The following is a 14,247-nucleotide window of genomic DNA, read 5'->3' as shown; positions in this document are numbered from 1 at the left end:
GAAGGAGACGGAAGGAGAGACAAAAGAATACCAGGGTGTGTGTTTTGTTGGGTGTCACTGGTGCAGACAATTAACTGAGGGCGTGAATAAGCCAGTTGGATAGTTAGTTAGGGCAGTTTGTTAGTGAGTTAGTGAGTTCGTTAGTTAGTTATCCAGTCAGTAAGTCAGACAGTGAGTTAGTTAGTTTTCCAGTCAGTCAGTCAGTTATCCTCTCAGTAAGTCAGTCAGTCAGTAAGTCAGGGAGTCAATTAATTATCCAGTCAGTAAGTCAGTCAGTCAGTTAATTATCCAGTCAGCAAGTCATTCAGTCAGTTAGTTATCCAGTCAGTTATTTAGTCAGTCAGTTGGTTTTAGTCAGTCAGTTAGTTATCCAGTCAGTTAGTCAGTCAGTCAGTTGGTTTTACAGTCATTCAGTTAGTTATCCAGTCAGTTAGTCAGTCAGTCAGTTGGTTTTACAGTCAGTCACTTAGTTATTCAGTTAGCCAGTCAGTTACTTCGTCAGTTATTCAATTATTTTTCTTGTCTTTTGTCGGATCAGAGTATAGCGGGCTTTTTTGTTGATGTTTTTGTATTTTGCCCTTGAGCTGCCTCCCTTGCTGCAAAAAAATTAGTTATATTGTAGGTCAGTTAGTTGTCCAATCAGTCAATCACTCAGTCACTCAGGCAGTCACTCTGATATGAAGAGCGAAAAGAATGAAAGGAAAAAAAAATAAGAACCTGTTTTGTCCCGCCACTAGATCACACAACCAACTCAGTCAGTCAGTCAGTTACTCAGTCAGTCAGTCACTCACTCACTCACTCAGGCAGTCACTCAGATATTTAGAGTGAGAAGAATAAGAGGAAGAAGAATCAAAAACTGTTCTGTCCTGCCACTGGAACAGACAAGCAACTCAGTCAGTCAGTCACTCACTCAGTCAATCAGGCTGTCAGTCAGATATGTAGAGCAAAAAGAACTAGAAACTGTTTTGTCCCGCCACTGGATCAGACAACCAACTCAGTCAGTCAGTCAGTCCGTTTGGGAGGAGGAAGAGAAGGAGGAAGTGGTCGATTACTCAGTATTATTCCGCAACTTGAAAATGACATGGGAATCAACTTGGCTAATTAACTACAACGAAAGATAAGAAGAAAAAAAATATACTGGTCTATTTTTTTCACCATCACCACCACCTCCACCACCTCCACCACCACCACCACACCACTCACAGTAACAGCTAAAGGAGGCCATCTAACACTAGGCCTCCTTTACAACACCTGGCGTGGGAAGTACAGATATTCACTCCTTGAAACAGATCAGACGAGTATTTGTGAGGGGAATCAATTGGCACTTATCTTTTTTTGTGTGTTTAAATTAGCGAATCGTCTTTCAGAACCCGAAGACTTTCCACCAAATGCAAAAAAAGATGTTTACCAAAAATTCACACGATTATAAAATGAAACGAAAAAAAGAAAGAAACGCATAAACACGTACAGTAACTTATAACATGCAACAACCTCTTCTCTTCTCTCTTTCTCTTTTTATATGATATCTTTCCACGTGGTTTCACTTGCACGAAGAAAGAGTAAGAAACAAAACAAAAAAGTGGATATTATAGGAGTTACCCATTAAGCTGTATTCTTATGGGGAGGAGGGGGGAAGAAGGCATTAAGGGCACGCTGGCCATTTTCTGAATAAAAATATCCCTTGGTTTTATACAACAAAGTTTCAGACTAGGTTTTTTTTTTCTTTCTTGAGATAAGGATGCAGAAGAGGAGGAGGAGGAGGAGGAGGAGGAGGAAGAAATGGAGGAGGAGGAGGAAATGGAGAAGGGAAAGCAGGAGAAGAAAAGGGAAAAGCAGGAGAAGGAGGAAACGGAGGAGAAGGAGAGGCAGGAGGAGAAAGAAGAAAAGCAGGAGAAGAAGGAGGAAAACCAGGAGGAAGAGGAGAAAAGGGAAAAGAAGGAGGAGAAGGAGGAAACTGAGGAGGCGGAAGAGGAAGTAAGAAAGAAAAAAAGTTACAAAAGAAGGAGGAAGAGAAGTCGGATTAGAACGAAAAGAAAGAAAGAACCCAAAGAAACAGCGAAGGAGAAATAGAAACTGAGAACGAAAGCAAAGAAGAAGGAAAAAGAGGAAGATAGGAAAGAAGGGACAAAAAAAAGCACAGAAGAAGTAGTAAAGGCAGTACCATCATCATCAGTAGCTAGAGAAGGATGACAACTCTTACCGGCGAAGGAAAAGCAGAAAATAACAGAACGAAAGTGAAGAAGGAAAAGAGGAAGATAGGAGAGAAGGGAGAAGAAGAAGCACAGAAGAAGTACGTAGAAGAGGTAGAACCATCATCATCAATAGCTAGAGGAGGATGACAACTCTAAATGGCGAAGAAAAAGCAGAAACACAGAACGAAAGCGAAGAAGGAAAAGAGGAAGATAGGAGAGAAGGGAGAAAAAGGAGTGTAGAAGAAGTAGAGAAGACAGCAGTAGTATCATCAACAGCAGCAGCAGAAGGGTGACGAATACTACTAATGATGAAGAAAAAGCAGAAAAACGGAAAGAAAGCGAGAAAGGAGGAGGAGAAAAATAGGATAGAAGGGAAAAAAGGAGTATTGATGAGGCAGAAGAGACAGCAGTATAGTATCATTGTCAGCAGCAGGAGGGTGACGAGGCAGAAACACAGAATGAAAGCGAAGCAGGAAAAGGAGAAAGGTAGGAGAGAAAAGAGTAAAAAAAAAAAAGGAGTATAGAAGTAAAAAGGTGATGAAAACTACTAATTGCGAAGGAAAAGCAGAAAAAACAAAACAAAAACAAAGAATGAAAAGGAAAATAAAAAGGAAGAAAGGGATAAAAAAAAATTGTGTATAAAATGTAGAAGAAATGTAGAAGAAATGTATGAGCAGTGTTTAGCGGTTTTTTTTTCATTATTGTTCTCCCATTTTTGCCCTTGAACTGTTTCCTTTGCTGTAAAAAAAAAAAGAGGCAGAATCATCATCAGCATCAGCAGGGGGGTTACGCCAAGTCCTAATGGGGAGGTAAAATGTATTCCGGTCAGTTTACTCCCCCAAGACTTCCTGTCAAAGTCCGGACTCCCGAAGGCCATCCTCACAAGCCCCGCCGCTCCACTTCCCCGCCAGGATGCGTCCAGTCTGACTCCCCCGACCGGGAAACTCTCAGCCCTTCCCTCCTTCTTTGCTTCCTATTCCTCGCATCGTCCGTGTTTTCATTCCTTTCCTCCGATTTTACTTCCTATTCCTTCCTTCGTTCGTGTTTTCTTTGCTTTAGTTTCTCCTCCAACTGTGACATTCTCCCTTCCCTCCTTTTTCCCTTTAACCCTGGTCTCTCTCTCTCTCTCTCCTTTATCTCCTTTCCTTCCTATGTCTTCCTTGCTTCGTCTGTGTTTTTTTCCTTCAGTGTCTCCTCCAGCTGTGACATTCTCCCTTCCCTCCTTTTCTCCTTCATCACTGGTCACTACTTTCTCTCCTTTCCTCCATATGTGTCCCTTCTTTCCTGCTCTATCTTTCCTTCCTCTCATCCCTTCCTTTCCTCCCTTCGTCCATGTTTACTTTGCTTTAGTTTGCCTCCCAAAAACATGAAACTCCCCCTTCCTTCTCTCCTCCTTTTCTTCCTATTTCTCCTTTCTTCACGGTTTCCCTTCACTCAGTTTCCTTCCCGGCATCCCCTCTTCTTTTCCTCCTCCTCTTCCTCATTTTCATTTCCTCCCTTCCTCGCTGCTTTTCTTTCTCTCCCTTCTTCCCCTGTTTTCCTTACTTCAAATGATGCAGTTTAATTCTCCCTTCCTTTCCTGTCCGTCCTTCCTTCCTACTTTTCTTACTTTAGTTTGAACTCTCCAAGCAGGATAGGCTTACTTTTTCCTCTCCTTTCATTTTTCAATCTTTTTTCTATCTTTTCCTGGATTCCTCTTTCCCTCCCACTAGTTTGACTCTTCCAACCAGAAAACCTCCTTTTTTTTCCCCTTTTCCTCTTCTTTTTCTCTTCCTCTCTTTTTTCCGGTTGTCTGTTCCAGTATTCTTCTTATCGTCCCTCATTCTCCTTCCATTCATGCTTCGTTTAACTGTTTTATTCGTTTCCTTTCCTTTTGTATCTTTAAAAATAGTCAGTTTTGAATATATTTGTCTGAGTCTGCTGTCTCCTTCTCTTCCTCTCTCTCTCTCTCTCTCTCTCTCTCTCTCTCTCTCTCTCTCTCTGTTTGTCAACTTGCTCGTTACGTAACTTACTTCCACGAGTGACCTTGAAGTTTCGCTTAGTTTTAATTTTTCCGACTCAAAAAAAAAAGGGTGGGAAGAGAAAAATAATCCAATTTAGTCATAAAAGTAAGAAAGAAAAATTAAGTCGAAGGTTGGTTAGTTTCTCCTCGCGCAAGTTTTCGTTTTTTTTTTTTTAGATTCTTTGAAGGTTTTCGAGACAGTTTGCGACTTCGGTTTCGTTCTTATCTTTAATGTAGTTCATTTTCGGGGACTCGAGATTAACCGGCAGCTAATCTCTTTTTCATGATGACACAGGGCGTTAATTTTTGCGAGTGTATTTGTGTGTGTGTGTGTGTGTGTGTGTGTTAATCCTCACCGTCTGACTCTGCTGCACTGTGTCGCATTTTGTAAACACATACACACACACACGCACACGCACACACACACATACACGAACACGCACACAAGGACCAAAATCTTATTCCGAGCCTCGTCCTAAAATTTTCTTAACGTATTGATCTCTAAATCTCTCTTGTTTTCACTTCTCTCCATTTTCTTTGCTCATTTGCACTCCACCATATCATAACAAAAGTCTCTCTCTCTCTCTCTCTCTCTCTCTCTCTCTCTCTCTCTCTCTCTCTCTCTCTCTCTCTCTCTCTCTCAAATCAAAATTCAAATAATTTCCAACCCTTTTGCATGATGAAATACTGCTTTTAAATGTATCACCAGGAGAAGGAAATACAAAATAGAAACTGGAATATCAATGCAACAAAAATAATAAACAAATGGAAGAAGAATAGAAGAATGGAAGAGAATAAAAGAAGAAAGGAAGGAAATAAAATATGAGAGGAAGAGAACAACAGAGGGAAAAGAAAACATAAGAGGAAGAGAATAAAAAGAAAGAAAGCAAAATGTAAAATGAAGAAAATGAGAAGACAGAAAAGAAAACATAATAGGAAGAGAATAAGAAAAGAGAAAGAAAGAAAACACAATATAGGAGGAAGAGAAAATAAACACAAAGAAAGAAAAAAAACGAAATATAGGGCCGCAAACTATTATATTTTGTTTTCTCTAACGGTCAAAGTTTTCGACCATAAGAGGAAGAGAATAAGAAAAGAGAAAAAAAAAGAAAACACAATATAGGAGGAAGAGAAAATCAAGACAAAAGAAAAAAAAAAGATATATATAGGGACACAAACTGATACTTTTTGTTTTCTCTAACGATCAAAGTTTTCGGCAGCCCTACAGGAATTTGGACCATCGGGGCTTCTCCTTCGGTCACACTCACAGCGGCTATTCATAAACTCGAATGGCCTCTTGCCGGTGACTTAATATCTCGCCGTCCATCACCTTCGAAGGACGACAATTTTTTCCGTGTTTTCCTCGCGTGTATATTGATGGTGGAACGGCGGCGGTGTCTTGGATGATGTATGGGCAGGGGGGGCGAGTGTGAGCGGTGTTTGTGTGTGTGTGTGGGGGGGGAGGAGGGAGGGGATGTGCGTGTGTGTGGGGGAAGGGGAAGTATGTGTGTGTGTGGGGAGAGGGGTGTGTGTGTGTGTGTGTGTGTGTGTGTGTGTGTGTGTGTGTGTGTGTGTGTGTTTTACGATTGTATGCTCTTAGTTTTGTATGTATGTATTTCGTGGTAAGAAAAATCTATTACTGGACCACATTCAGTTTTTTGGGAGGTAAATAAGACTAATTTTGTTGCTTTTTCATTGTAGTTTAGCTTAAGGAATGTACTAGTTAATTTGTAGTCAGTAAACTCTATCTGTCTATCTGTCTACATCTATCTCTATCTCTATCTATGTGTGTGTATTTGTGTGTGTGTGTGTGTGTGTGTGTGTGTGTGTGTGTGTGTGTGTGTGTGTGTGTGTGTGTGTGTGTGTGTGTGTGTGTGTGTGTGTGTGTGTTCATGAATTACAACAAAGCCCCGGTAGGTGTTTTACATTTCCCTTCATTATTCACCTGTAATGAAAAGCCTGTTACCTGGCGGGCGGGAATTTGTACAGGTGAAGGGAAATTAAGCATTCATTTTCTTCCTCTCTGTTTCTTTTATTGCAGTCCGACTTTTTCTCGCCCGCCGCATCGCTCATTCCCTTTGGCCCGTAATTGCTTTTAATCTTTACCCGCCTTCACTATTATCTCCTTGTTATTTCCACTTTTATTCACGTTTCTTTCACCCATTCTCTTTCGTTCCCAGTCGCATACACTTTCCCCCCTTTCCTCACCTTCCGTTTTCCATCCATTTTACCGTCGAAAGGGGAAACTATTTAATTCACCCAACGAAGTGCTATTTTATACAACCGTTCTTCTTCCTCCACGATTTAATACTTCATCAAGCATACTCCATATCGCTTTCCTCTTTCTTTTTTATCATCTACGAGGCTCTGTTCATCTTCCTTGTCCTCCTCCTCCTCCTCCTCCTTCCTCTGCCCTCTTCATCCACCGCCTACCAGCAACGTCACTCCATCCGCTCACTTTGAACTCCATCCACCGTGAAGCGATATATCCACATTTCTCCACACGTACACTTCAATATGTCCATGTTTGTACCCTTCCTTCCCCTCCTCCTCCTCCTCCTCCTCCTCCTCCTCCTCCTCCTCCTCCTCCTCTTCGATCAACTTCTCCTTCTGTTAATTCTACTCTTCTTGTTGCCATTTTTTCTCTTCGTCGTCTTTCTTATCTTCTTTCTTCTCTATCACCTTCTCTTCCTGTTCCTTCTACTTCTCTTGCTTCCTTTCACTTCCCTCTTCTTCGTCCCTCCTTCGTCTCTTTCCTTTTCCTCCTCCTCCTCCTCCTGTTCCTCTTACTCGTTGTGGTATACCTCTCTTCCTCGTTCTTCTCCTCCTTCCCCTCTTCTTCCGTGACTTCTTTCTCCCTTGTTCTTCTCCTCCTCTTCCTCTTCCGTGTACCTCTTTTCCCTAATCTTGTTCCTATTATTTGTTGTGTTTCCGCTTTCCCTTGTTCTTCCTCTCCTCCTCTTCCATGTTTCCCCTCTCCCTTGTTCTTCTCCTCCTCCTCCTCTTCCATGTTTCCCCTTGTTCTACTCCTCCTTTTCCCACTAATCCTATCACTTGTTTTCCCGCGCTGGATTATTTAGATTCGTCCCAAACAACTACAAGCTCCTCCTCTTCCTCCTCCTCCTCCTCCTCCTCCTCCTATTGCTTCCCCTTCCTCTTCTTCCTCCTCCTCGTCATTCTGTTAATCCTGCTCCTTCACTAACATTCCCTCCTGCTGTGTGTGTGTGTGTGTGTGTGTGTGTGTGTGTGTGTGTGTCGGAAGTGGGAAAACAGATGGGCGGCCTATGGAGCGTCGGGAGGAGGAGGAGGAGGAGGAAGGACTGAGGTCAGATGAGATATCTTTATTGCCGTATTGACTGTGGCAGAGAGGAAGGAGGAGGAGGAAGAGAGGGAGGAGGAGAAGGAGGAGGAGAATGACGAAGAGGAGGAGAAAGATGAGGAGGAGGACTAATAATAAATGGACAAGGACAAGGAGGAGAAGGAGAAGGAGGAGGAGGTGGAGGAGGAGAACGATGGATAGCATAGTCAGAAAAATGATGATGAAAATGAAAGAGGAACGAGGAGGAGGAGAAGGAGAAAGAGGAGAAGGAGGAGGAGGAGGAGGAGGAGGAGGAAGAGAAATCAAAGTACAAGTCGTCGGAGTCGGAAGAGGAGGAGGAGGAGGAGAGGGGAAGAGTGGGGAAGGGAGAGGAGTCGCATTAAATCACTAGGTTGGTGTTCTGGCCCCACCGATGTTAAATAAATCACACGACAGCCATAGGTCAAATGAAGCCATGGAACGACAGGCGACATGTTGGACGCTTGACACACTGAAAAAATAATCAACACACACACACATACACACACACACAGACACACTACCCCCAAAACACAAAGACTAGTAAACTGACTGGAATGTGGTTTTTCATGCGTTTTTTATATTATTTTTATGGTTTAAGGTCACCTGTTTAACGCTCACTTTCCTTGCTCACCTTGATCAACCCGGAAAGAGAGGAGTGATCGGTAACATGGCTGCAGTAGTGATGGGAAAGTCAGATAGTGAAGTAATGCGTGGGAATTTATATACAGGAACTATTGGATTTTCAGCCGGTAACTTGACGTGAAAAATATATACGTACAAAGATCATCCTTTTATCCATAGACAGGTGTGCGTGTGCGTGTGTGTGTGTGTGTGTGTGTGTGTGTGTGTGTGTGTATGTTTTCGGTACGAGTTCAATAACAGTGATGTAAAATTCTCGAATATATAAAATGAAAAATAGCTTAACGTTTCGCATTTTCAGGAATATGCGAAAAATATTATGGTAGGGGTGCGTGTGTGCATGTGTGTGTGTGTGTGTGTGTGTGAGTGTGTGAGCCTGTGTGTACACTTGCTGGCGGTGTAAAGCAAGTAGTTTACAATCATATAACACTTCCTTCGTTGAACAGAGCTGGGAGGGAAGCAAGAAACATGAAAGGTACACACACACACACACACACACACACACACACACACACACACACACACACACACACACACACACACACACACACACACACACACACACACACACACACACACACACACACACACCGCTTCACGTCAGCCCACTCACAGCCTTCTACGTCTCTGGCTACGGATAACTAACCAGGCCAATGTAGACTGAAAAACAGACTCCTACAACAACACTGAAAGAGAACAACCCACACCACTCAACATACACACACACACACACACACACACACACACACACACACACACACACACACACATATACACACGTCCTTCCTCTCCGCTCACCCCTACGAACACGATCCTCCACATCTCATTGGCTACAGATAACCAACCCGAGACCACTAAAGACTAACAGAACGGAATCCTAAAACAACACGGAAAGGGAGCAAGCCACACCACTTGAACACACACACACAGAGGGAACAGTGTAGCTCCGTCACGAGGCGCGGGGAGCCTTATTACACGCACTGGTCCCAAAAAAACATTCCAACCTCAGTAATTTGAGCTTAACGAGTACCCTCTGCCCCTCGCTGTTTCTTCTGATCACGCCGCTCTCACTCCCCCTTGTAATAAAGATAAGAACCACGATACTACTTCTACTACTACTACTACCACTACTACTACTACTACTACCACTACCACTACTACTACTTATTTCTTTCCCGGTCTCATTCATCACGTTCGTTCTTTCTTTGATATAAACACAGTACAAGACCTCTATACCACTATGAATCAAAGTTAATGAATAAAGGTAAGGAGAATGACTACTATAATTACTACTACTACTACTACTACTACTACTACTACTTACTTCTTCCCCCAGTGTCATTCATCACGTCCGCTTTTTCTATGCCATAAAAAGAGCACAAAGTCTCTATCGCACGAGGAAACAGACAGGTGGATAAAAAGAAGAGCCGCGAGATTGCTGCTGCTGCTACCAATACATTTTCTTCGTCTTCTTCAACACGTGCGCTTTTTCTATGCTATAACCGGAGTACAAGATCTGTCGCCTGAGGAAAGGGAGCAGTAACTAGCGGGCCTTTTTTTTTCAATGTTTTTTTTTTGTTTTTTTTTACGCCCTTGAACTGTCTCCTCTGCTGTAAAAATAGAAAAAAGACAAGAACCACGAGATTACTACTACTACTACTATTTATATTTTTTCCCGGTCTCTTTCAACATGTAGGGTATTTTTTTCCATACTAAACAGAGTACATCTCTACCGAACGAGAAAAAAAAAGTAAGTGGATAAAAACCGCAACATTACTCCTACCTACAATTACTTATACTCCCTTGCATCATTCAACAGGTAAGTTCTTCTACATTAAACAAGGTACAAGAGCTCTCTCCCGTTCGAGGAAATACAACAAGTGAATGGAATCATCATCGCTATGGAACACACAACCATTCCATTCTAGCGTATAACATTTCCACTACACAGACAGCGAGATAAAAAGCGAGCAGAATTAGCATCATTTGAGAGCGCGGCGTCATTCTATCGTTCACCCACAACACAACACACCACTACTGCGCCGCAAGGACTAGAAACGGGGCGTGGGCAGAGCTCCTACGACCCAATAGTCCAGCAAACTTTCCACCCTTAACCCGGTAGCAGCGACGGGCCAAATTTGTGCCATGATATAAACCCCCCCAAATAGATGATACATGAACTGATCACAAATGCATTGATATATATTATGAAATGGTTTGTGTGAGTGATGATTTTTTTCTTATTTTTCTCGCTTAGAGGGACCATTAAGAAGTTAAGGAAGAGTTGGAAAGGAAGAAGACGGGATATAAAGGGTACCGATTGAACACGACAGCTTTACGCAATGACACATGTTACGGGGCCAATGGAACGGAGATGAGCACAGCCGCCACGCGCAACTACAAAATATGCTCCCAACTTACTTTTTTTTTAGGACAAAGGAGACAGCTCAAGGGCACAAAAAAAGGAAACAATAACAACAAAAAAAAGCCCGCTACTTGCTGATCCTAAAAAGAATCCAAAGAGGTGGCCGAAAGAGAGGTCAATTTCGAAAGAAGAGGTGTCCAGATACTTATTAACTACACTACACTTACACAACAGAAAGAGAGAAAGAGAAAAGTGGAAACTCTTTGACCTTCAGCACTCCCCTCGAGAACTAAACACACGCCAACAAAATGAATATGAAAGTTTGTTATGTAAAGCAAGAACGAAACACTCATTATTCAACGCGCTCCTCCTCTGTCCTAATACCCCAAAAATTGCAGCTTGTTTTCCATCATACACGAAAGGCAACTTATCCAACACAAGGCAACACAACGCAATACTATCTACCCCCCTAATTCACCCCAGAATAAAAAAAAAGAGACGCACATTGTTTTCCATGATACACCAGACGCAATTTATTCATCCAACACAACGCAACACTCTCTACTCCCTCTAACTCAACCCCCAGCATAAAAAGCGACGTATCAACATTGTTTTCCATGATACACCAGACGCAGTTTATTCATCCAACACAACGCAACACAACGCAACACTCTCTACTCCCTCGAACTCAACCCCCAGCATAAAAAGCGACGTATCAACATTGTTTTCCAGGATACATCAGACGCAATTTATTCATCCAACACAAGGCAACACAACGCAACACTCTCTACTCCTCCTAACTCAACCCCCAGCAGTAAAAAAAAAAAAAAAAAAAAAGACGTACCTTGTTTTTATTGTACAGAAAACACAACTTAATCATTCAACCTATGACAACACAACACTCTTATCCCCCTACCCCCCTCGCATCATCACAAAAAAAAACATACATCATACATCACACACAAAACACAAAATATTACATAACAAACTTTCTTGATCATTTTGTTTGTGTGTGTTTTGTTTGTGCGTTTAGTTGTCATGGTGAATTCTGAAAGTTTAGGAATTCCGACTATTTTTTCTCTCTCTTTCTCTTCATTCAACACTTGCCAACACAACACAAACCATAACTCCACCTGACGAAGACACACGCACACCCCGTTTTCTTTCCCTCCCCGCAACACAGGCACACACTCTTCCCCTTGCAACACCCCCCCTAATGCAGCTTGTTTTCCATTATACACAAAACACCACCTCTTCCTTCAACCCAACACAATCCATAACTCTACCTCACGAAGACAACACACACCGTTTTCTTTCCCTTCCCCGCAACACAAACACACATACACACACACACACACTTGCATCTTCATAATTACTCTCCCCTCTGCTCCCTTTTCCCTTCCCCCGCCCTTCTCGCCCATTACCATCTCGGGACATAAACACAGACAAACACTGCGACTCTAATACACGCTAATTAACTTTGACCTTAACCAACATCGCGCACACACACACACACACACACACACACACACACACACACGACAGCAACAGACAAGGAAATGCCGCCGCACATATTCACTCATTTCACACCCAACACCACACAAACAACAACAACAGCAACCATAGCCCTGGACTTCCCCCTCCCTCCCCCCACCAACCACCCCCTTTTATCATCCTCAAAGGCTCCATAAACGTCCAGGTAGGGCTCTTCAAACAGGTAAAATGACCAGGTGAGGGACGCGAAATCGACTCGTAAAACAAAATAAGTAACTTCATAAACTGCGGTGTGCCGTGTAAAGATTTGCATGCTTTTTTCCCGCAGCCGTCTACCGTACCGACCTTTTGGCCTCTGGGAACGTCGTATAATTAATGTCTCTGTTTGTGACACGCATGACGCCGCCAGCAACTCATCATGATAGATATTTTCGCGTGTGGTGCGTTTTACGGCGCTATCCAGGGAGGTGAGTGATATGACGAGCTCCTGTGCTCTTCCCTCGAGACGCCAGACGGAAAAAAAAAACAAATATAAATGTTGATATTGCAGAGGAAGATGAGAAATGCCTGCGAAATGTAAATACAACACACGCACACACAAACACACACACGCACGCCCCCCCCCCCTCTTCCACCCTCTCTCCACACACAACGTTACATGAATAAACACATAAAACGAATATGCGTTATAGTCAATAAGTCCATCGCCTTCCTATTATTATTTTTGTAACATTAGTATGAGGCTGTTAGCGCTAATAAATTCTACAATAAACACGAATTGAATTTCATGCGTCCGTGTGTCAATGTGTGTGCTCGTCTGTGTGTGTGTGTGTGTGTGTGTGTGTGTGTGTGTGTGTGTGTGTGTGTGTGTGTGTAATATTGCCGTGATTGACTTAAAACGTCCAATCAAATGTGTAATACAAAGGCGGCGTTCCCAAGCACATGAATCTATACATGCGTTTCTGATTGCCTATGTGTGTGTGTGTGTCTGTGTGTGTGTGTGTGTGTGTGTGTGTGTGTGTGTGTGTGTGTGTGTGTGTGTGTGTGTGTGTAATTTATTTTGACAACGCAGTGTAGTCTGATAATCGTCCAATCGTACTATGGATACACACACACATACACACACACACACACACACACACACACACACACACACACAACAGTCTTACCACGGGACATTCATGCTCTATTAATGAATGAGTTGCCACACTGACCTAATCTGACCTGACCTGACCTGGCTTACCATAAAACGCATACGAGCGCAATCAGAGTGACCTTCCTTGCCATTTATTATCTCAAACCCAACCAAAGTGACTCCTAGTAAGATCAAAAGAGAGGGAGAGTAAGAGAGAATAAAAGAGAAAGTCGCGATGGTAATACTGAAAGAATGAAGAGGCTTAGAGAGTTTAAAAAGAATCTACATAAGTGATGCTGATAAGGAAGAGAGAGAGAGAGAGAGAGAGAGAGAGAGAGAGAGAGAGAGAGAGAGAGAGAGAGACAGACAGACAGACACAGACAGACACAGACAGACAGACAAACAGACAGAGACAGACAGAGACAGACAGACAGATAAACAGACAGACAGACAAAAAATAAAATGCAAGAAGACATGAAGCAATACGAAATTAAAATACAAACACAAGAAAATGCAGTTGTGTCGAAAAATGTTAAAAGATTCATTTCACGCATTATATAAACAGATAGAACGTGGAGACGCGGAGAAAGAGAAGCGGAGGAAAAAGGAGGAGGGGAAAAAGGAGAAGGAGAAGGAAGGGGGAGAAGGACAAGGGCAAGGACGAGGGGAAAGAGGACAAGGACGAGGGGAAATAGGACAAGGACGAGGGGAAATAGGACAAGGACGAGGGGAAATAGGAGGAGGAGGAAGAAGAGATAAAAAGTCAAAGCGGTGAAGGTGGATTTTTCTTAACATAACTTTATTTTACTTAAGGTCACTGCCGCAAGTAACCATAAGATCCAATTCCTTATATTCGCCCCATAGAGGATTCACACGCCTACTGTAAGGATGGTCACTGTTTCGGGGTCCACAGTGCAAGGCTCTCATTTTTCTCAAGGTCGCAGGAGACTTTTGCAACTTTTATGCCCACTGAATAAATTGGTCTAGGTCTTTTTGGATTATTTCGCAATCAGCCGTCGTAAGGAGGAGGAGGAGGAGGAGGAGGAGGAGGAGGAGGAGGAGGAGGAGGAGGAGAAGGAG

At 42.8% G+C, this 14,247-nt stretch overlaps 1 protein-coding gene across 9 annotated transcripts in view; it reads right to left on the bottom strand.

The window, feature by feature from the left end:
* LOC126998111 (neurotrimin-like) overlaps positions 1–14,247 on the bottom strand; it is a 119,061-nt gene that overhangs the window by 103,268 nt on the left and 1,546 nt on the right. The gene's annotated exons all lie outside the window — the stretch shown is intronic.

Source organism: Eriocheir sinensis, chromosome 13 (assembly GCF_024679095.1).
Source record: "Eriocheir sinensis breed Jianghai 21 chromosome 13, ASM2467909v1, whole genome shotgun sequence".
Lineage (NCBI taxonomy): Eukaryota > Metazoa > Arthropoda > Malacostraca > Decapoda > Varunidae > Eriocheir > Eriocheir sinensis.
The sequence above is the reverse complement of the archived record's forward strand: the minus strand, read 5'-3'. Positions and strand labels throughout refer to the sequence as shown.